At 39.8% G+C, this 22,474-nt stretch overlaps 1 protein-coding gene across 1 annotated transcript in view; it reads right to left on the bottom strand.

Moving 5' to 3' along the window:
• The window catches only part of MYO3B (myosin IIIB), a gene marked incomplete at both ends in the record, with an annotated part of 400,700 nt that overhangs the window by 211,944 nt on the left and 166,282 nt on the right, over positions 1 to 22,474 (bottom strand). The window lies entirely within an intron of this gene.

The raw sequence follows: 22,474 nt of genomic DNA, 5'->3' as shown, positions 1-22,474 counted from the left end.
ACATAATTGTTGCTGATGTCACTGTTCTCACATTGTTTCCAAGGCAACAAAGTACTTTCTTTAATGATGATGTTTTATTTTTCCTCTCTGTTGGAAGGCTTTTCCCGAAATGGTTTAGAAGAGCAGAAATCTATCTAGGTTGAGTTTAGCTAATAAGGCATTCATAACATTTCAACTGTTATATACTGGGCTCTTAAAGAATACCACGTGGGTTGCTGGAGCAGCTAATGGCTCTTCAGCAACCCAGACTACAAGTCTCCTGTGCTGCAATTGGCTATCTCCAGGCAGCAATGGCTGATTCAAACTATTGGCTGCCGCCTAAGGGCTAGACTATATATTGCGGCTAGTTGCAGCCTTTTCCCCAGTACAGTGTCTGCACGAAATAAACTATGAGTTACCTTGTACTCAGCCTTGTGTCTTCATTCCTGCGCCAAAGAACCCGCTATTTAACAGTGGCGACGAGGATGGGATCCTGCTTCACCGATGAACAGTTGAAGTCTATGAGGGAAAGGCAGCGCACACCAGAGGGAAAAGGCATTTCCCCCCTTTCAAGGTCAACTAGCAAGCTACGCTAGTGACCTCGTGCTCAGTGGACTCAGTCCCTGAGCCTGGAAGCAGGATTTGGAAGAACGCAGGAACCAGGAAAAGAATGCCGAAGGTCGGGAAACTGAGAGAATTCGATGTGAAACACCCAGAGTAATGGCAATCATATCTATCACAAGTAGAAAACTACCTCAGGGCCAATCAGATCGTGGAAGAAGGACTGAAGGCCGCAATGCTACTCTGCGTGTGCGGCCTAGCAACCTTTGATTTGGCTGAGAACCTTTTCGCGCCAACACCGATTGAAGCAGTCTCCTACGCAGACCTCAACCAACTCCAAAAGCAGCCCAACATGCAACACCGAAATAGCCAGCAGTGAGAGGACAATTACAAGGCAATTCTCTTACTGAGATGTAAGGGGTGTGGCAGCAACCATTTTTGCGCAAACTGCAGATTTTGATTAGCCACATGCAGAGCTTGCAGGACAGGTCACATCACAGTGGTTTGCAGAGACCACCAGAGAGACCGGCCACCCAAACACCAGTCAGAATAACCGACTAGGAGAGGTACTGGGGCCCAAGGTCCAGTTAGTGTGGGTTTTTTCAGAAGCCGTAGAACCATATGCCGCACCGGGGCTTGACGCCCCCTCAAACCCAAACTTAAGTTCATGATAGAGCTACAAGGAGTTCCATGTAAGATGGAATTGGACTCTGGCTCTGCAGTTTCAATTATTTCTCAAGACACTTTTAACTTCGTGTGTAGGTGCAGTAACAATTGGGCCAAACTAAGACCCTCAGATATAATCCTAATGCATTTTCAAAATGCTCACATTAAAGTTATGGGAGAAGCCACTTTGTTGGTAAAGTTTAAAGGGTTTTTGGGGCACCTGGATGTAATAGTAGTAGGGGGCCAGAGAACGAGTCTCATTGGACTCGATTTTTTTGATGCCTTAGGTATTCAGATTACTGGCATAAACCGGACACAAACTGCAGACCTCACGTCAGTATGTGAGGAATATGCAGATGTTTTTGATTCAACCCTAGGCACATACACAGGCCCGCCTATCTCATTTAAGTTAGATCCCAATGTAGTTCCAATCAGGGTTAAGCCTCATAGGGTCCCTTTTGCCTTAAAAATTAAAATTGATTCTGAAATCAATAAGCTTGTAGAACAGGGTGTTTTGCAGCCTGTTGATGGTGGGGAGTGGGAAACTCCTATAGTCACCCCACTTAAAGCCAGTGGGGAAGTTCGCATTTGTGCTGACTATAAATGCACTCTAAATAAAGCCCTCAAGCAACACTCTTACCTGGTCCCAGTGGTCAATCATATTTTAGCCTCCTTGCAAGGGGGTACTATTTTTGCTAAACTTGATTTAGCACAGGCCTATCAACAATTGCCGGTTGATGAGGCCACAGCCGCAGCTCAAATGATCGTGACTCACAGGGGGGCTTTTAAAGTTAAACATTTACAGTTTGGAGTCACTATTGCACCAGGTATTTTTCAGGGAATCATGGAGCGTACACTCAAGGGTATTCAGGGCATCTGCCCTTATTTTGATGATGTTTTTATTGCAGGGGAATCCCCAGAAGTGTTGGCCAGTAGGCTCAGGGCTGTCTTGCAGAGGCTTCACAAAGCAGGTCTCAAATTAAAAAAGAACAAGTGTAGTATTGGGGTTTCTTCAATAGAATTCCTGGGTTTCTGAATTGATGCTAATGGCATTCACCCCGCTGTTTCTAAAGTGAAGGCCATTAAAATGGCTCCTAGGCCCAAATCAAAAGGAGAGCTACAAGCATTCTTGGGCCTCCTAAACCTCTATCACACATTTCTACCTCATAAGGCAGCAATAGCAGAGCCCCTCCACAGGCTTCTAGATAAGAAAGCTCAATGGAAATGGACTAACTTACATGAAAGAAGTTTCCAGGACTTAAAAGCACTATTGTCAGAAAAGTCCACTGTAACTCACTACAAAGAGTCTAAACCTGTATGTCTTGCATGTGATGCATCTCCCTATGGGGTGGGGGCAGTTTTATGTCACACAGAAAAAAATGGGAGACAGGTTCCTATTGCATTTTACTCAAGGACATTGTCCTCTGCTGAGCGCAACTATGCTCAGATTGACAAAGAGGCCCTGTCCATCATTACTGGAATAAAAAAATTCCATGACTATTTCTATGGCAGGGATTTCACTGTATACACTGACCAAAAACCTCTGTTGGGATTTTTCACAACAGACAAACAAACCCCTCACATACTATCTTCAAGAATGTTGAAATGGTCTATTTTCCTATCTGCATACAATTTTAAATTAATTCACAAACCGGGCAAGGAAATGGGCCATGCTGATGGCCTCAACAGACTACCACTGCCACTAATGGATCCAGATCCAGATCCAGCTGCTAGAATATTGTCCATACAGAACATACCTGAATTTCCCTTCCATACAGGGGACATTGCTGCTGAAACTGCCACAGATAAAATACTTAGTAGAGTGTTGTCATGGGTATACATGGGCTGGTTGGATAAAAGTCCAGGCTCAGAATTTTAGAGCCATTTTGTCAGGAGGCATGAGTTATCTGCTCATAAAGGGTGCATTTTATGGGGAAACAGAGTCATAATTCCCACTTCCCTAAGGGACAGGGTTTTACAATCATTACATGAAGGCCATCCAGGCATTGTCAGAATGAAAGCTTTAGCTAGAAGCTACCTCTGGTAGCCTGGCCTTGATAAGGCCATTGAGGCTCAAGTCCATGGTTGTTATACATGCCAGCAATCTAGGCCTGAAATGTCATAGGCTCCAGTTCACAGGTGGGAGGAAACGCACACTCCCTGGTCTAGGGTTCACATAGACTATGCTGGGCCCTTTCAGGGACAGCTCTTCCTTATAGTAGTGGATAGCCACTCAAAATGGCTGGAAGTAATTCCAGTTCCTAACACGACTACTGCTAGGACCATCCAGGTGCTGAGAAAACTCTTTGCCACACATGGGTTGCCAGATGTCTTAGTTTCAGACAATGGGGCCCAATTCACTGCTGCTGAATTTCAGGCCTTTCTTAGAGCTAATCTCATCAGACATACAACGTCTGCACCCTTTCATCCATCTTCTAATGGTCAAGCTGAACGCATGGTGAGGACAATGAAGGAAGCACTCAAGCGCATTGTCACAGGTGACTGGCATCACAGATTGGCAGATTTTTTTACTCTGCCAGCATTCTACACCCTGCACTGCTACAGGCAAAAGTCCTGCAGAACTACGTTGGGGGAGGCGATTGATCACTAAACTGGAAGGCTTCCGGTGGCTGCGCGGCGCCGGAGACAGCCTTCCCGGGCTGCCCGCGGCTCAGCTGAGTGATTTTCGCCCGAAACAGCGCCGATCAGCTGTTCGGGCAAATTCGAAGCCCCCTCCTCGGGAGAAGAGGAGGGGGTGAGGCCCCAGGTAGGGGTCTAGTTCTCCGGGGCTGCCTGAGCTTGGAGCTTGGGCGGCTGAAGGATTGAACTCCCCCGAAGCCTGGGTTGCTCCCAGCTGGCCAGCGTCTCTGCTCCGGACTTCTTGGAGCAGAGCCAGGCGTCTGCGACCACCCCTGCCTGAAGAAAGGACTATGGATTAAAGGAGCAGGCAGAGCGGTACAAGAGGAAAAGGTGAAGAGGATTATTTTATTTTACTCTCGAGCTTGATGGACTTTTTAAACTTTAAGTGAAAGTGCGTCACAATTGAAAGTAAAAGATGGCGGCTAAACCTCCCCCTAAAACTCTTCGGAGTGGTGGATCTTCTCCGGTGCAACAATCATCATTACAGGCGTTGCACCCTCCTGATGTATTGACACCGAAGGACTTACGAGATGCTCTGGATAAACATGCCCAGGTAATTTTGGAATCAATGGGTGATAAATTTGCACAGATGGAGGAGAAATTGGAGAAATTGGAGGAGAGAATGGAAGAGAGGATGGAACAGAAGTTCAGCGTGATGAAGGTAGACATTTTGTTTTCAGTGCATAAAGTGGCGGAATGTGTGGATGATTTGGATGAAAAAGTGGATGATTTGACTCAAAAGAATGCCATATTAGAAGCAAAAGTACGGGAGAATGAAGATTTAAGAGACAAAATGGAAAGGGAATTAAGTCTTGCTCAATATTACCAGATGCAGTTTGCTGTTAGAATCAGAGGCTTAAAAGAGAATATTAAGGAAGACTTAAAGCAGCTGGTTTCTGAGGCTCTCGAAGTGGTATTGAAACAGCCAGCATCTGAAATAAGAGAAGCTATGGATAAAGTGTTCCGTGTGAATTCATGGATTGCTAGACAGAGAAAGTTGCCTAGAGATGTGGTGGTCTACTTTGCAAAAAGAGAAATTAGAGATAAAGTTATACAAGCTGCCTATGATGCTAAAGTTGTGATTGCTGATCAAGAAGTCTTGGTTTTAAAAGAAATTCCTCCAAAGATTTTAAGGAGAAGGAAAGACTTTACATTTCTTGTGCAAGAGCTCAAGCAACGAGATATAAGGTTCAGATGGGAGATTCCAGATGGGTTGATGGTGATGCATGAAGGTAAAAGGTACCGGCTGATTACTGTGAAGCAAGCGCGTGATTTCTACAATAACGTTTTAAAAGCAACCCCATTAACACTTCTGGAAGCTGCAAAGGGATCTGGAGAAGGAGAACATCAAGAGGTTGAAGTAGAGGAAAATGGTGCTGGAGGAGATCAAGCTATAACTTCTTTGGATGATCCTAGAGAGCAGAGGGTAACGCGTGCTGCTTTAAAACGAGCAAAGAAAATAAAAGAACAAGACCAGCAAAAGTCTTTGGAATCTCCACAACGTACTTACAGCCAAGCAGTGGGAGGAGCACGGCCTAAAGAAGATAGTCCTATCAAAGCAGTGCTCCAAGAGCTTTGGGAGGATATGCATGGCAACTAAATTTTTAACTTGGAACGTTAATGGACTAAATTCACCACAGAAGAGGAAGAAAGTTTTTCAATATTTAAAACAATTCAAGATAGATGTTATATGCCTGCAAGAAACGCATATTAGAGTCTTGGATCAAAAGTATTTATTGAACTCAAGGTTGGGTACGCAATTTGTTGCTTCTGCAATGAATAAGAAAAATGGAGTGGTTGTTTATGTTAAAAGTGCCTTAACAGCAGACTTAATTGAAGCAGATAAGCATGGAAGATACGTTATGATAGAGCTACTGCTAGAAGGTAAAAAGACGCTTTTAGTTGGATTATATGCACCTAATCAACAACAAGCTGACTTTTTTAGTTTACTTCACACAAAGCTTACCCAGTTGGATTATAAATCTTTTATTTTTATGGGGGATTGGAATGGTGTTTTGGATGTACAGATGGACAAGGCTGGAGCTTTTAAGCGCATTTCAAGTCATGCTAGACTGCCTAAATCTTTTTTTGAAATGAAGGATGACTTGGAACTGCGAGATATTTGGCGTGAGAGACATCTGCAGGAAAAGGATTACACTTTTTATTCTGATAGACATCAATCTTTTTCGAGGATTGATTTTATTTTGTTGACTAATGATTTTTTTTGAGGACTAAAAAGGTGAAGATTTGCGCAAGAACTATCTCTGATCATAGTCCAGTTTGGTTAGAGATTGATAAGGAAAAAAGGGACAGGCGCTCGTGGCGCGTAAATGAGAACTTGTTTAGAAATCAGAGAAATGTGGAAGAATGCAAACAGCGGATGAAGGATTTTTTTGAAATTAATATGAACAAGGGTACCTCTATGGATATGGTTTGGGATGCTAGCAAGGCCTATATGAGAGGGGTGTTGATATTTATTTATTTATTTATTTATTTATTTTTATAAACCGCCCTTCTCCCGAGGGACTCGGGGCAGTGTACAGAGGAAGGAAGGTATACAGATTGAACAATAAAAAACAATAGTAAAAACAATGAATAATAAACATAGACGTGCTGTGGAAGCTAGACGGAAAGAACTGGAGAATGAAATAAAGGAAAAAGAAAAGGCTTTGATTTTGAACTCAGAGGATGTGAAGATTAAGGAGGCTATTAAATTGTTAAGAGGACAATTTGATAAATTAATGGCTGACCAAGTGGCAACCAATCTGCGGTTTGCCAGGCATAATACTTTTTGCAACGCTAATAAACCAGGTAGATGGTTAGCTTATAGATTGAGGAAAAAACAAAGGGCTTCTAATATTGATAAGATTGAGCATAAAGGAAGGGTTGTGTTTCAACAGGACCTTATCAAGGACGCATTTGTGGATTTTTATTCTAAATTATATGCTAAGGAGAAAATTAATGAAAAAGACATTGATATATATTTGGAGAATGCTAGCATCCCGGTTCTTACGCAAGTACAAAAAGAGGGGATTAATCAATTGATTACAGAAGAAGAAATTGTTACAGCAATTAAGGAACTGAAGGTGGATAAAGCACCAGGTACGGATGGTTTGACTGCGGCCTATTACAAAAATTTGCAATTAGAGATGATAAAACTGTTAAAGGAACTGTTCCAGACAATCCAGAGGGGGGGAAAGGTGCCACCGTCTTGGAGAACAGCTTTTATTTCCTTGATTCCGAAGGAAGACCAAGATGCTACTCAAGTTAAAAATTACAGACCGATATCGCTTTTAAATACAGATTACAAGATATTTGCTAAGGTTTTGGCTAATAGACTGATGAGGGTTCTGCAACAGGTGATTCATGGGGACCAAACGGGGTTTATTAGTGGTAGGCAAATGAAAAATAATGTGAGGCATATAGTTGACGTGTTAGAGTTTTTGGAAAGGAACAACCAGATCTCTGCGGCGCTAATTTTTTTAGATGCTGAAAAAGCTTTTGATCAATTGAATTGGCAATTTTTGTTGAAAGTTTTAGACAAAATGGATTTTGGGGAAAAAATTTTGCAACCGATTAGGGCATTATATCAAAAACAAACTGCCCGAATTATAGTTAATAATAACCTGACAGAGGCATGTAATATTGAGAAGGGCACAAGGCAAGGGTGTCCGTTATCGCCCTTGTTATTTGTGTTAACATTAGAGATATTATTGGTTAAAATACGGAATTCGGAAAAAAATAAGGGGATACAAATTAGAGATCAGGATTACAGATTGAGAGCATTCGCAGATGATCTGGTTGTTATTTGGGGGTGCTTTTGTCGCCCTCTAATACAAAGTTATATAAAAATAATTATGAAAAACTATGGGGGAAAATTCAAAAAGAATTGGAGAGTTGGGAAAAATTGCAATTGTCTTTGTTGGGACGGATTGCAGCAGTGAAAATGAATGTCCTGCCTAAATTTTTATTTTTATTTCAAATGATACCTATTCTTAAGAAAGATTCTAATTTGGAGGAATGGCAGCGAGGTATCAATAAATTTGTGTGGGCAGGGAAAAAGCCACGAGTTAAACTTAAGATTATGCAGGATACTCGTGAGAGAGGTGGCCTTAAAATGCCCAATTTTAAACTATATTATGAAGCTGCTGCATTAGTAGGAATAAGTGATTGGATTAATTTGACACAAGAGAGATTATTAAATCTTGAGGGCCATGATTTGTTGTTTGGCTGGCATGCATATTTGTTGTATGACAAGAAGGTAGACAATGTGTTTAGAGTGCATATTTTAAGACAGGCATTGCTGAGAGTTTGGAAGAAGTATAGACATAAGTTAGATTGCAAGATACCACTGTGGGCAATTCCAAAACATGCAATAGAAAATATACATGCTGGTTTCAAACATGATGTGACTACATACAAGGAGATCCTAAGTTTGGAAAGAAATGTCTGGTGTTTGAAATCATATAGCCTCTTGCGAGAAGAGAAGGTTGTTCAAAACTGGTTTCAATATACTCAGTTACGGGCCAGGTGGAAAGAAGACCAGAAAAATGGTTTTACAATGACTGATGAAAATTTGATAAAGCAAATTAGAAATCAGGGTCCAGCACATATCAATCGGATATATCTTGCATTGATAGAGATTGACTCAGAAACAGAGCTTGTTAAGGATTGTATGATAAAATGGGCCCAAAACATCCAGGAAGTTATCACAATGGACACGTGGGAAAAGATTTGGGTGAGGAACGTAAAATTTACACAAGCTCAAAATCTAAGAGAGAATTTCTACAAAATGTTTTACAGATGGCATTTAGATCCTAAAAAGCTTGCAAGTATGTATCCGAATTATCAGCCAAAATGCTGGAGATGTGGAGATGAAGATGCAACATATTTTCATGTATGGTGGACTTGTAAAAAGATCAAGGTTTTTTGGATAAAAATTTGGTGGAATATGCAGAAGATTTTTAAGCAAAGGATAAAGTTTTGTCTGCAACTCTTCTTGTTGGGAATAATTACGGATGCTACGGTTGTGGACACTAAGTTGATGTTAAATTTAATTACGGCAGCAAAACTTTTGATAGGTCAGTATTGGAAGAAAGAGGAACTGCCGACCATAGAAGAGTGGACTTTAAAGGTCTCCGACCTGGCAGAGATGGCGAAGATTTCGGCCTATTTGAAAGATCACTCGCAAGAACGCTATATTATGGAATGGAGAAAATGGATTGAGTTTATCCAGAACAAGTATAGGGTTAAGAAGTTTTATGTAGCATTTGAATAAGTCTTCTTTCTTTTTTTTCTTTTTTTTTATTTTAGTTTTTTTTATATATATTTAATATTACTAAGGCTTGTTTTATCCTATATAAGCTAGAGAGTGATGGATTTTAGAGTTTATAGTTGTTAGTATATGATTGTTTATGATTGCTTTTTATATATATACCTTGTATTTAGCTCTGGGAAGTCGGGGGGGAGGGGGGGAGGGGGGAGAGGTAGGGGGGGAGAAGGGAGGGGGAGGGGGGTTTTAAAGAAAAATTGTATGTTAAAACTTTTCAATAAAAAAAAAGATCACTAAACTGGACAAGTTGCATCCAGATAGAGTGGCAGCAGAAGCCTCTCGACCAAAACCCCCGAGGGGGCTGCACATGGGCGATTGGGTTTGGGCCAGGAACTATGGTTATGGGAATCTGTGGGTTCCTGGTCAAATTACCAAGGCATCCGGACCCCTATCTTATGAAGTGGGGTTGGAGGGAGAGTGAGTTGTCAGACAACATATTGATCAGCTCAGGAAACAGTTTCCAGAACAGCCACTAAGTGAGGACTGTGTCATAAGTCCCTCCCAATGTCCTCAAACTTGCGGCCAAGCCAGTCCTCACATGGACTATCAGGACTTTTCCTTCTTAACTGAGGCAGAACCGGAGGAAGAACTGGGGAGCCCTGGAGTGCAACATGGGTCCCCTGAAGGAGCAAGCCAACCAAACTTCAGCAACCGCTGTGCCTACTCTGCGGAACAGTCTGACTCTGGGGTCGGCCAACCTGGAGAGGCCAGCCAGAGTGCATTGAATCCTCTTGACTCAGGAGCACAAAGGGACACAAGTCTACCCAGCCCACTGGGTAAGCTGGTAGACCACAAAGTGATGGGAACTCTAAGACATTCCTCTAGGGCACACAAGCCTCCTTCATATCTTGCAGATTATGTTGTAAAATAAAGAGCTATATATTGTTGTAATTCCTGTTGCCACTACACTACAGAAACTAGTGCTATGATGTAACTAATAGTGCCATTTTTGAAGCCTATTCATTGAGACGTTTAATAACATTGTAACCTACATTGTTTTTTTACTTTTATTATTATTATCACTTTTATTTTCGTGTGTTTGGATAATGAGTCTTGACAATTGTTGAGACTAATTGGTGTTATTATGGTTTGGTCTAAGAGGGAAGGGGTGTTATCTACTGGGCTCTTAAAGAATACCACGTGGGTTGCTGGAGCAGCTAACGGCTCTCCAGCAACCCAGACTACAAGTCTCCTGTGCTGCAATTGGCTATCTCCAGGCAGCAATGGTTGATTCAAACCTAATGGCTGCCACCTAGGGGCTAGACTATATACTGCGGCTAGTTGCAGCCTTTTCCCCAGTACAGTTTCTGCACGAAATAAACTATGAGTTACCTTGTACTCAGCCTCGTGTCTTCATTAAGCATGCCTGCTTGAATGAATTGTCATAGATCAAATGTCACATATAAAAACTGCCAGATCACATTCACCCTGTTTTTTTTTTTTTTGGAGACCCAGTTCACACAAGCCAGCTGCCAAGTTTCTGCTCTGAGTAATTAAGCAATGAATCAACTTCAAAGAATGTCATAAAAGCATCATCTTTAGCTCTATGCTTCCTGCTTTCCTCACTTCTACCCAAGGCATTCTGGAACATTTTCAAGCTTTGGTTACCTTGGTGATAAACTAAAGCTAAAAATTACACATAATTGTTGCTGATGTCACTGTTCTCACATTGTTTCCAAGGCAACAAAGTACTTTCTTTAATGATGATGTTTTATTTTTCCTCTCTATTGGAAGGCTTTTCCTGAAATGGTTTAGAAGAGCAGAAATCTATCTAGGTTGAGTTTAGCTAATAAGGCATTCATAACATTTCAACCATTATTAAGGATGAGATATAAATGAGATAGTAAGGATGAGATATAAGCTGAGCTTCCCAAACATACAGAACTATTTGTTTCCCTGATCATCTAGGTTCCATCCCACCCTCTCACAATTTTATAGTCCTAGCAATTTATTTCAAGAAGCTGAAAGAGTAGAATAAAAATGATAAACTGCAAAAACTGCATCTATTGATATCAAAGAAAATGTTGGAGCAAGGGAAGGAATAGGAGAGTAATGGGACATACCTAAAAAAAATACTGTCCCTACATGTGTCAATGTATGCTTAAGACCATATTTAAAGAAAGACATAAGCAACTGGGGCCAGAAAAGTCCATTCTGCTCCGTTCAGATCAATTTGGTGGAAGGAGGACACCAGGCAAAATTATCATAATCAATGGATCTAGTTTAGGACTTTTGATGAGATCAGACAGTTGGGATTTGGGGTTGAGGAGCCATGGATATGTTTTCCTCTTATGCTGCTACAAGTTTATGAGACTCAGGAAAGTTTTTGGGCCAGGGAGCAATGTTGGACTCCTGGATACCACTGTACAGATACTGCATTACAGCAAAGATCAGATCTAATTTTAAGCCTACTTTTTAAATCTATTTAAATCTAAGTCTACCTTTCCTTCTATCCCCAGTGATGCCATGAGGTCACTTCCCATGAGAAAGAGGCCCAGAACAGTTTCATTCTGCCTCCTAGTGGTAAGGGCCATCAATCTCACAAAGCAGCCAATGCAGAGCCAATCTATCTTAAGGCTGGCAATAGCAGCTGCCTGTACGTCACCTCTCAGGATGTTAGATGTGTCCTTCACCACTTGGCTGCACGCATACTGCAAGGGCCTGACCTTGTCGGCACACTATGTTTCACTAGAGCAAAACAAATTTGTGGTTACTGTATCGTAGCAGCTTGTACTTATTTATAGAATGGCTTCTGAACAGTAATAATTTATGTAGGAATTGGCTGGCTGAAGTATCATGAGGATACATAAGGTAGGAAAAGGACTACATATGGATTCACAGATCGATTCCAGCAGATAACTCAGCTCCTGTTTAAAACTACAAACACTTTGAATCTATGAATGGCAAAGTCCATTTTACATATGGTGCTTCCCTGGGAGTCTAGATCTCACTGCATTTGATTCAGGGAGGCCATAAGAAAGATGGGCCCACTCAGCTTTTTCTTAAGCATTTTAGGAAGCAGCAGTTACGGTAACAACAGAAAGAAACAAGACAGCATTTACCTTATCTGCTTTGGAAAAGTGCCACGTTAAAAAAAGAGACAGTTTTACTGAGCTTGTCACTTTGAAATCTGGCTACACATAATGCAATGCAGGAAATACTTGCAAATGGCTGGATTGGAGAAAAAGTCTTTTGAGTAGATATAGGGGAAGCACCAATTAAGTAATGTTTTTTTTTCTAGGCATCTAACAGCAAGGTTATTGCTACTACTGATAATTTCAGTATGAAATTATCATGGACTAAATTAAGGGTCAATCTAGTTTATCAAAATCCACTCCAATTGGCAACTCTCCTGAGCCATGGCAGCATCCGTACTACTACTACTACTACTACTACTATTATATTATTATTATTATTATTATTATTATTATTATTATTATTATTATTATTATTATTATTATTATTATATTGTTGTTATTATTATTATTATTATTATTATGTTGTTGTTGTTGTTGTTGTTATTATTATTATTATTATTATTATTATTATTATTATTATTATTATTATTTATTACTGTAGAAAACTCCTGAATCAGGAGATGACAGGGACCGAAGTTGGATCAGCACAGAGATCTAAAAATCAATCCAAATTGAAACCCAGATTTCTCACTTAAGCCACAAATGGCCAAACTCAAATTATCCTCCTTTGGATACATTATGAAAGACCTAATCCTCTGGAGGAGAAAGGTGGAAGGAAAGAGAGGAAGGAAAGAGAGGAGCAATCAGCAGCAAGGTGGATGGACTCAGTTACAGTGATGAAGGATGCACTGTTGGAAGATCTGAAAGAACAGACTAGGGACAAACTGTCACAGAGAATATCTATCTATTGTAGTTGGTCCCAAGAAGTCTTAAAACAACTTGATGACACAAAATCAGTCAATGAATCCCTCAAGATTCCTTGTCATCGGCCTCAGGTTTTATGTTCAAGATGCTTTGCAAATTGTAGTGTTCACAGTATTTACTATCAGGATAGTGTAAAAGTGGAGGAGCACTTATAAAGGATTGACTATACAAAACTGGGCAGGACAGTAGATCATTACCTGTACTTCAGATTAAAAGAAAACAAGGCTATGATCAGGGACCAGTCCTATATAGAGGCATAAAGAAAGGTATCATTAGCTGAATGATATGTAGATGAGTACTGAGTCAACCATGATTAGTGAAGCAGGAAACATTAGGAAAGCAAAGAGGGTGGGATTCTAAGTGTCAGCTGCATTTGTCATACATTTCATACTATCATGAAAGAAATAGTGGGTGTTCAAAAACATTTTTGACCCCGCAATGATTGACACATGCTGGAAAACTGCAGCCGATATCTCTAGGGAGTTGACTATGAGAGGAAAAAATAATATAGTCAGATAAGATTCTGTCTATAGTCTTTAGATTTAGATCTTATGGAATACATACATACATATATATATATATATATATATATATATATATATATATATATATATATATATATATATATATATATATATCTTGTTGAACAGAATAATAAAATAAAAGATAAAAATAACAAAAGAAGCTGTTCCCCCCCACCCCCACTCTGATGTTTCATTATTTTAGTATCTGTAATCTTTTCTAACACGGTGATTAAAGAGGCCTTGTTAATCCACATCTCAATTGTTAGATTATGTAAGGTTTTTCAGTGAGGAGTCCTTGGTGCTCTCTGAGCTTGTTTTCTTGCAAACCTTTCATTACCCAAACTAGGTAACATCTTCAGTGCTACTAAGGAGTGGGGTTTGCTCTCAGTTTATATTCTAGTGCAGGGGTCTTCAAACTTGGCCCTTTTATGACTTGTGGACTTCAACTGCCTGAATTCCTCAGCCAGCGTGCCTGCTGTTCTAGTGGCTTGCCCTGTCAGTGTTGGTGGGGGAGGTCCTAAAGGTTCTTCGGTTAGGCTGTTTACTGTTGGCTTTTTTGGCAATTTCTTGATTGGGGTCTTGTTTACTTGATTGTTGGCATGATGTTAATCTTGGAGTTAATCTATGCTGATCTCGGTGCTGATTGGTGGAGAGGTGCTTGGGTTTTTTTTGTTTCCTTTTTGGCTGGCTGATTGTTTCTTTTGCACAGTCTATAGAGGTTTTTCAGTGTAACGCAGATATTATTTTAGTAAAATAACCCATACTTTATTTTAAAGCTTATTTATTTATTATTTATTGCCTTTTAAAATTTCCTTGTTTTTAAACATAAGGTTTAATCCTGTTAATAAATGCAACAACTCTGGGGAACATTCAGATCTTTGGTAATAACACTTACCTTACTAAAACACCTCATAGGAACATGTAACTTAATCATATGACCAACACTATGAAACGTTTTTACAGACATCATTTCCAGTATTTGGAAGAATAATTATGATGTATATATGTGCTAATCTGACTGAAATTGAGTGCCAGCAATGTATAAATCTTCCACTGAAGTTCTTGTATCAAAGCTGAGGTGAATCCACCTGATATCCGCAATGCTGCCATTTTGTCTCCTATACAGTTTGTATCTCAAGCACATTAAGAGCTTAGCGATTTCTTTGTGCAAGCATCGCTGTCCAATACAATTGGGAAGCCTTAGCACACTTAAGAGTGGTCCTGGAACTCTTGCTGAAAGCCAACAAAATATGCAGCTTTAGTGCTGTACTCTTCCATCAGGTAAACCCTTGGAATGGTATGTAGGAACAACTTTGGGAGACAGGGAAAAAAGATACAGCCGAGGGAATGGTCAGATAAAAGGCAGCTGAACCTGCAATAGGAACGTGGGTGGGGCAAGAGTCTCAGAAAGAAAGCACTCTAGTTTTGTGAGCTGTAAAGGGGATGGGGGGGAGGGCAAGAAGTATACTTTCAGACTTTCAAGATTCTCTTAATGTAACTGTAATGTATTGGGCTTTGTCTTGCTTAGGAATATCATGTGGGGTTAATTGCTGGAAGGTTGCTCAAGCAGGGAAGGTGGCTAACAGCTCCCAGCTCCTCAGACAACTCGTCTCCAGCACCGCCATTGGCTGCCTCTAGGGCGGCAATAGGTTGCTTTTGGCCTCCGCCTAGAGGCCAGGGTATAAATTGCTGCATTTGCAGCCCTGTTTCCCAGTTCAGTTCCTGTAACCAAATAAAGAATGTTTCTTGCTGAACTCACTCGCCTCGTCTCGTCAATCAAGCAATGAACCCAGTATCTAACAGTAACTTTACAGTACAGTAGAATTAGCTCATCTGGCAGTGCTTCTTGTGTGGTTCTGTTGATGTTATTGTTTCAGGAATCTATCTATCTATCTATCTATCTATCTATCTATCTATCTATCTATCTATCTATCTATCTATCTATAGCGTTGTGCCCATTAGGTTAGAACACTGAGCTGATGATCAGCAGGCTCACGTTCAAGACCTGTTGCTGCTGTGGGGCATGTGTGTGTGTGTGTATGTGTGAGCTGTCATGTGCTCCAGCTCCTGCCATCCCAGAAGTTCAAAAGCAGGTGACCATTAGTAAATAAATGGGTACCTCTTTGCACCTTCACAGGGACACGAAAGGAACCCCCAGCTGGGCATCCCCTGCGCAATGGTGATATCACTGATAAATCTTTTTGCCATGGAACCACTTCAGTCCCTCCGACACAGAAGTATTAGTATTAATATCTATCTCACAATTTATCACCCTGTGACATTATAATCAGGGATTGAACTTTCTCGTTTTTTAAGATCTAAACAATTTTGGAATATGTATTTATACTACCAGTATAGCACTATCATTCTTGCTAAAAGATTTGAATTAATATCCTGCTGAAATTCAGGTGATCGTGTAGAACAAATTTCATCATTTCTGATCTTTTGCATTCTTGTATTCTGGATGACATATTGTTCTGGGAAGTTAGTTGGAGAGAAACCATAGTACCATAGCTTATATAACAATAAACAGGTTAAGTAGGCAATGTTGTTAGGTAGCACCAAGTTGGAAAAAAGCATTTTTTTCTTCATTTATGAACTAGCTTCATCTCAAATCATTTGCTTTCTGCTTATGGATAGTTATAGCTATAGTGATTTTCTTCTTAATTATATTCCTCCCCCTCCAAATCAGTTTTATGAATCAGGCAGCTCCTTTCTGATCAAGACTAAGAATTTACTTTTCAATAAATACTCACATTCTCTTTCATCAAAATAGATTTTTGGCTAGCTCATAAATCTCCCAGATAAGGACCTCCGGTGCCTTCAGATAAAGATAAATCATACCAAGAAGACATTCAACCATGAAATGATTTTGTTAACGTGTCATCTGTCTCTAGAATATATTTTCAAATGTTCAACAGAAGGATCTAAATTACAAAAAGAAAATAGTCCACCTACTGATGTTCATGGTGTGGGATCTGACTTTTAAAATCTCTTTCACCTGTATGTGTACAAATTGTAAAGTACTGTAAATTATAAGCATTAAGCCAAATCTTCCCTAATGTTGAAGAATTAATATTTATTACACCATAATATTTTTTTGAAAATAAAATAAATCTACATATACTTCAAATTATGCTTATCTGGTGCAAAGGATTACTTCATAATAATATTCTTTTAACTATATTACTGAAAAAGAGTGATGGCTGAGGAATAACAACAGCAACCACAACCATAATTTTATATTTTGTTGTATGGTGTTCTATTATTTTAATATTGTAAGATACTTAGAGTCTGACAAGAAGGCAGTATATAGATCACTGTAATAAATAAAATGGTCAGTCCAGACCTATTTAAAGTGCAAACTTTTCCCCACCCCAGTTGTGCCTAATGCATTAATTGTTCTTAACTACAGTTCTTAACTATATACCCCATTGCAAGTCATCTAAAGAATATACATTTCCCTTTAAACAACCACAATTTAAGTTATATTATTACAAGTTTTTCTTCATGCTTTGCTAGGCTTAGCAATTGTTATATATACTGTATATTATCCTTAATATATAGTCATTTGTCTTGTTATACAAATGATGATATAGTAAGGAATACACACACATATATACATATACATACACACACAAATATAATTTGTGTGTGGGTGTTAAAAAACACTAGGGAGTTCTGGAATTTCAGTGTGATTATCTGGAATGTAATCTAATTGGGTCTAGAGAAGAACATGCATCTTTACTGTACTTCTACATCCAAAATATACAGTAACTGAGAATTTAAATCTATGTGAAATTATATAAACTTAGTGAATTGAGAAAATTGTAATTTAAAGCTCAATAAGTGATTCTTTTTAGAGCAACATTATAATCCATCTCAATATGATAATCATGAAATCAGTGTTATAAGTGCAACAGTAGACCAATCTTCAGTTACACAGAAGAGTTAATGAGAATCTCCACTGCGGGCATAAATAAATAAATAATATGCAAAGCACCATGCTCATTAGCTGTGATCCAATAACTGTATTCAGACATGATCTGATGATTACATACTAATTGTTTACTATATCATAACAAAAACATGTCTTTAGGTGGCTCCATTCACACTTCTCCATTCTGTTCTCGGAAGCAGCCACATGGAAAAGCTTAGAAACTTAGAAACATTATTAATGGCAGCTTGCTGTTCTCTCTAAACCAGAGAAGTGGTGGTTACCTTAACTATGGCTTAAACCAAGCAATTTTTAAACATGGACTATGGTGTTTGCTTGCTTTAATAAATCAGTTAAGATAAATTCTAGTTTATACTGTAGTATGTTGATCAACTAATTCTAGTAGAATATAGAACAGAATGGTCCTAATTGCTGATTTGTAGTAACACCATAATAAGAGGTGGGTGAGGAAGCATAAAAATCTGAGCCTTGTTTTTGACATGGTCATCTTAACTTCTGAATGCTCCTACAGATGCAGGAATTTTCATATGGTGTCAGTCAACAGCTTCCAGTAAAACTGATGTTACTTTTTTCCCCCACGCTCCCTAAATCTGTCCCCAAGGTCTCTTTGGGACGCATCTGTTCATCACTCTTATGGCCATGTCCTGAGCCTCAAACAGTTTGATATAAAGAACTGAACTTTGTTTCATCTGGGAAAGCATATACCAACCCTCTGCAAGCTGTAAAAAGGGCGAAAATAAACATCACTTTCAACTATTGTCGCCAAAAAAAGTGGCATATAGAGGATACTGAAAACAAGGATTGCACCTCCTTCTCTTAGCAGTGTCATTTTAGAGTCCCTCAGTTAGGAGGCAGTTCAGCCCAGTCAGCTAAAACAACCATGCAGAATTAATGAAGTCAAAATAATAGGGGGGGGGAAGAATGCTCTGCAAAAATGAGTCAAGTACAGCAAATCAATACTTCATAATGTTGCCTGTCCTGTTACTGAACTCAACTGACTTCATCTGTTTCCAGATAAAATGCTGCTCAGTTCTGCACTCTGTGATAATAATTACAGCAATATACAAATGTCTTCTTGCGGACCTTCCATGGCGGCAAAAGAGTTCCAGTTAAGATTGGATCTCAGCACTGGCTATTCCTGCTCAAGGGCAAATGGAATTAATGTCATGTCCACTGTTTGGCCCACCGTCAAAATGCTCCTTTTGAGCCCTTTCCACCTACTCAGATATTTGGGCTAACAAACAATTGCTAAAGTAGAGTGCATTTTTAACTTAATTTAGAAGTCAAACGCACATACAAATTGTTACAGCAGTGAAGGCCAGGCTATTCCTAGGCAACTTTTAACTTCCTAAAAACCCAAGCTGTAGCAAATTTATTTATTTTTTATTTTATTTTAATTCCATTTATATCCCGCCCTTCTCCGAAGACTCAGGGCGGCTTACAAGCTTAGCAGTAGCCTTCATTCTATGTATATGCCTGCTTATTAGGGCGTTCACACACACCCCAAGCGGCATTATTACAAAGTCAGCTTAATTGCCCCCAACAATCTGGGTCCTCATTTTACCTACCTCGGAAGGATGGAAGGCTGAGTCAACCTTGAGCCTGGTGGGATGCGAACCTGCACTAATTGCAGGCAGCTGGTGTTACTTAAGGAGGCATTAGCCCACTGCTCCACCAAGGCTCGATAACTAAGCCCTGCTATCCTGTCATCCTAGGAAAGGGCTTTCTAGGAAAAGATATTGAGAAGACGGTCTTGTGGCGATTTCAGAGGGCCCTGGAGGAAACAGCTTAATAGACAATTAATCTAGGTATGGCATAGGGCCTGGATGTCTGAGCGACTACCTGTTTGTGGCCACTCAGCACATTCCATCAGAGTGGGTGCGCTCCAAGTTCTATTTAACAATTATGGCACCAAGAAAGCACGCCTTCTCTATCATAGCCCCACCTCTAGAACAGAATCCTTCTCCAATATAGGGATAGTACCTTTTCTCTTGGGCTTCCAGGAAGCTCTTAAACCTCAGGTTAATCCATTTTTCAGGTCCCCTGAGGGTTTCTCGTTGTGTTACGTTTCTTTTAGTCTGGACTGTTTGTGTTACATTTCAGTTGTCTTATGTTTCAGTTGGGTTTGCTGCTCTGTTTTCTTTTTTTATATGCCACCCAGAGCCTCTTAGAGTTGGGTGGCTACTACAAATTTAAATAAATAACAGTAGACCCTTTTCAGTCTGGCTTCAGACCAGGGCACAGTACTGAGATAGCACTGATTGTGCTGGCTGATAGGTTCTTGGAAAGTCAAGATAGGATTGTGGCAGCCATCTTGGCTCTTCTTGATCCATTAGCAGCTTTCGTTACTAATGATTCTGGGTTGCCTACAGGAATTAAGAGGAGGAAGGCACTGCATTGGGGCTGTTCTCTTTTTTCAGTAGTCTGAGTCAGTGCTGATAGGTGGGAAAGACTGAATCCAAAGCTTTTGATTTGTGCAGTAGCACAGAGCTTTTGCCTCCTGTTTAACCTCTACATGAGGCTGCTGATGCTGGGCCAGGTCATTATTACTTTGTGGTCATACTATTATCGCTATGCTGATTACACCCAGTTGTGGAACCTTGTCTGACCAAGCGAATCAAGTCAAGGCCTTGTCCCAGAGCCTGAAGGGTATAGGTGTGTGGATGTAGACAAAAGACTGAGGCTAGGCCTTAACAAGCCCAGGTAGCGATGGGTATTTGGATCACTCAGTCCAAGACATTTTCTACCTTTAGTCTTGAATGGGGTTGCAGTACTCCTGTGGTCAGGAAAACCTTTGCATACATTCATTGTATGCTGCTTGAACCCATTCCTGGACCTTTTGGCAACCACTTACATCTTAGTTACCTCATGTGTAGACTATTGCATTGCTTTCTCTATGGGGCTGCCTTTGAAGATCATTCAGAAGGTGCAACTAACCAAAGAAATGGCAGCATGGGCAATTATTATTGCAACTCCTGAATAGAATTTTTGGGTACAATTCAAAGTGCTAATAATCACATCATCATCATCATCATCATCATCATCATCATCATCATCATCATCATCATCATAATTTGGAAGGGACCTTGGAGGTCATCTAGTCCAACCCCCTGCTCAAGCAGGAAACCTTATACCATTTCAGGCAAGTGGCTGTCCAGTCTCTTCTTAAAAACCTCCAGTGTTGGAGCATTCACCACCTCTGGAGGCAGGTTGTTCCACTAGTTAATTGTTCTAACTGTCAGGAAGTTTCTCCTTAGTTCTAGGTTGCTTCTCTCCTTGACTAGTTTCCATCCGTTGCTTCTTGTCCTGCTTTCAGGTGCTTTGGAGAATAGCTTGGCTCCCTCTTCTTTGTGGCAGCCCCTGAGATATTGGAACACTGCTATCATGTCACCCCTCACCCTTCTCTTCATTAAACTACACATACCCAATTCCAGCAACCGTTCCCGATATGTTTTGGCCTCCAGCCCCCTAATCATCTTTGTTGCTCTTCTCTGTACCCTTTCTAGTCTCGGCATCTTTTTTACATCGTGGTGACCAAAACTGGATGCAGTATTCCAGGTGTGGCCTTACCAAAGCATTGTAAAGTGGTATTAGCCTTTCTTAGGATAGGGCGTAGCTATCTGAGGAATGTTTCTATTTGTCCTGTAAGGTTTGAATGGCATTCTTTGAATCCCACTGATTAAACAATAGCATCTGAAAAGAGCAGGAAGAAGATCTTTTTTTGTCACAATGGCTGCCCTCTGGAACAGCACTCCCCCAGAGATCTGTATGGGCTATTCCTTCATGGAAATGGGCTTCAAAAACCTAGTTCTTCCCCCAAGACTTGGACTCAGGCTATTGTGAACTTCTGTATTCAGGTTGTCCCTCAATGTTTACTGATTTTTTTCTATATGCTATATTGTTTTGAGCTGTTTTTAATATTGAAATCCACTAGAATCGTTATGGGCGATCTTAGAAATCTGATAAATAAATAAATAAATAAATAAATAAATAAATAAATAAATAAATAAATAAATAAATAAATAAATTCACCTTTCTGAAAGCTATTCATTCATTTTGCATTTGTCTCTCAATGTATGGCTCTATACTTCTTTGTAAATTCTCAAAAAAAAAACATTTGTAAGAAATTAGCAAAATGTTTTGGTAATTTGCCTGCAATTAGTGCAGGTTCGCATCCCACCAGGCTCAAGGTTGACTCAGCCTTCCATCCTTCCGAGGTAGGTAAAATGAGGACCCAGATTGTTGGGGGCAATAAGCTTGACTTTGTAATAATGCCGCTTGGGGTGTGTGTGAAAGCCCTAATAAGCAGGCATATACATAGAATGAAGGCTACATAGAATGAAGGCTACATAGAATGAAGGCTACTGCTAAGCTTGTAAGCCGCCCTGAGTCTTCGGAGAAGGGCGGGATATAAATGGAATTAAAATAAAAAAAATAAAATATTTTGCATCTTCCTTTTTTGATCTACTCATATACAGGGATCTTTTCCAGTTTCTTTTGTGACTTGTCTGTAATATTCCTGATTAAGCTATAAAGAAAGAATTTGCATTTTTTAAAAAGACAGTCATTTAAGGAGCTTGCTTGCTAAGTACAGTATTTTGTTTCATGCAAATAGTGTAGAAAGTATTGTTTTGGCATGCTAACTAAAGTCACTCATGGAAAGAAAGAGATACATCATGACCTAAAAGGGAAAAATTTGCATGCCCTTTCCATATACTTTCCTTTGACCTGCTGATATTTTGCCATACGACTGTTGCTCTTTCAAGCCATTTTCAGCTATCTAACAAAAATGTATGGGCATTAGTTTACATATTTGAATACTCCCTTACTTTAATTGTTACTGTGTGTTCTACACATGTGCAAAGGGCAAAAATAAAAGTGAATTTCTGTTTAGGTTTGAATAATCTCTAAA

Source organism: Vipera ursinii (assembly GCF_947247035.1).
Source record: "Vipera ursinii genome assembly, chromosome: 1".
NCBI classification, from domain to species: Eukaryota; Metazoa; Chordata; class Lepidosauria; order Squamata; family Viperidae; genus Vipera; species Vipera ursinii.
Note: the sequence above shows the minus strand (reverse complement) of the source record. Positions and strands in the feature narration are given on the sequence as shown.